Source organism: Microtus oregoni, unplaced genomic scaffold (assembly GCF_018167655.1).
Source record: "Microtus oregoni isolate MIOR12 unplaced genomic scaffold, Mior012 000002F_ref0000024, whole genome shotgun sequence".
NCBI classification, from domain to species: Eukaryota; Metazoa; Chordata; class Mammalia; order Rodentia; family Cricetidae; genus Microtus; species Microtus oregoni.
Window position 1 is genome coordinate 4,110,667 of NW_024543061.1, and position 2,341 is coordinate 4,113,007.

The 2,341-nt window shown below is 46.3% G+C and overlaps 1 pseudogene; it reads left to right on the top strand.

Moving 5' to 3' along the window:
- Positions 1–1,158: 1,158 nt before the first annotated feature.
- On the top strand, positions 1,159–1,959 carry LOC121437968 (annotated as a pseudogene).
- Positions 1,960–2,341: the final 382 nt, after the last annotated feature.

Sequence of the window (2,341 nt, forward strand, 5' to 3'; positions counted from 1 at the left end):
GTATTGTGTTAATTGTTCAGAAGAAACATTGGCCTCTATCCAGTGGAATACAATCACATCCTTCAAGCCTTCATTACTGCACTTGGATAAAAAGAGAATATAAAATCTCCTGGTATGCCGGGCGATGGTGGCGCACGTCTTTAACCCCAGCACTAGGGAGGCAGAGGCAGGCAGATCTCTGTGAGTTCTAGACCAGCCTGGTCTACAGAGCTAGTTCCAGGACAGGCTCCAAAACCACAGAGAAACCCTGTCTCGAAAAACCAAAAAAAAAAAAAAAAAAAATCTCCTGGTATTACCAATATTCCCTAGGGGAAAGACACAATTTTCTCAGAGAGAATACAAGTTCTACCTGGGTAAATATGGCTAAATTATTGATCACTGCTACAGTTAGCATATAAATACTTGATCTCTAGCAAGTGGTATTAGTCTGGATGATTTTAGAAATTTCAATATATAGAACCTAATTGGGACTTTAGATCAATGTTAGCATGACTTTGAAGGTTTAACCTGTTCACTAGACCCTTCTCCTTTCTGTTTGCTGCCATCCTGAGGGGAATAGCTACCTTCTTAACGTCTTTCTACTACCATGTTTTCTATTACCAGAGGTTCAGAATCAGTAAAGCTAACACTTAAAACTGTGAATAGACATCCTGCTAGGTCAACTCCAAGGGAGATAGTTCTTCACAGCTACAGAAAGTAGGTAAGTTTCTGTGCCAGGTACTAGGTTATTATATAAGTACTTTACTTTTAGTAATGTTTGAAATCCACAAAGGGTCGTTCTACACATGGACAGTTAAACTCACATAAATAGATGTTAGGTATGTATCTAACAAGATATCTAAACATTCCTAAACACTTGACTATGCATTCTTCTGGGCTATAATGGGTGTTTGTTTGTTTGCTTGTGTGTTTGTTTGTTTGCTTGCTTGCTGGTGTATATCATTGTCAGTACATCATTGAGTTCTTCCTGATAATTGAGAAGAATCCTTTTAATTCTAGCAGTTTAAAAAGGCATTTAGTTATGTCTTCATATAATAGGTTTGTCATATCTTTTTTTTTTCTTTTACTAAAATAGATTATGTTGTAGGGTGTGGAGCGGCTACAACGCTGAGCAGAGGAGGTAGGACCCCGAATTCCAGAAGCAGCTGGGTGGGCACCATGGCCGGGATCACCACCATCGAGGCGGTGAAGCGCAAGATCCAGGTTCTGCAGCAGCAGGCAGATGATGCCATGGAGAGGGCCAAGCGCCTCCAGCGGGAAGTGGAGGGAGAAAGGCGGGCCCAGGAGCTGGCTGAAGCCGAGATGGCCTCCTTGAACCATAGGATCCAGCTGGTTGAAAGGAGCTGGACCGTGCTCAGGAGCGCCTTGCCAGTGCTCTGCAGAAGCTAGAGGAAGCAGAAAAGGCTGCTGATGAGAGCGAGAGAGGTATGAAGGTGATTGAAAACCGAGCTCTAAAAGATGAAGAGAAGATGGAACTTCAGGAGATCCAGCTAAAGGAAGCAAAGCACATTGCTGAAGAGGCAGACAGGAAGTATGAAGCGGTGGCTCGTAAGTTGGTGATTATTGAAGGAGACTTGGAACGCACAGAGGAACGGGCCGAGCTGGCAGAGTCCCGTTGCCGAGAGATGGATGAGCAGATCAGACTGATGGACCAGAACCTGAAGTGTCTGAGTGCTGCTGAGGAAAACTACTCTCAGAAAGAAGACAAGTATGAAGAGGAGATAAAGATTCTTACTGACAAACTGAAGGAGGCAGAGACCCGTGCCGAGTTTGCTGAAAGATCGGTAGCCAAACTGGAAAAGACCATTGATGACTTGGAAGATAAGCTGAAGTGCACCAAAGATGAACACCTCTGTACACAAAGGATGCTGGACCAGACCCTGCTGGACCTGAACAAGATGTAGAGCACCCCTTAGTCCCCGCCCTGCCACCGCTCCTCCCTCTGACCCTGACTCGGCCTGAGGCCAGCCTGCCTGAAGCTGACCTTGAAACCGAGAACTGATCTTTTTAACTGAAGGCTGCTTTCCCTCCAGCCACCCCTCTACCCTTCATGTCTTTTTCATAAAACTGTCAGCCTCTTCCCAGAGTTCCCAGCTGGAGGGGCTGAGCACCTTTGGGAACAATATTTAAGGGAGTGTGAGCACAATGCATTTGTCTTGAGGCGTCTGGGATGCCTCACCCTCAGGCCTTGTGCATGCCAGGCAAGCATGTTACTGTGCAGCCCCAGTCCCAGCCCCACTGGTCTCCCCTCCGCCCCTTCCTAGCTGCTCACACGGATCATGCTGCCCCTTAGTGTTCACCTGCCCCGAGGGAGAAAGAAAAGGAAGATTATGTTCGTGCC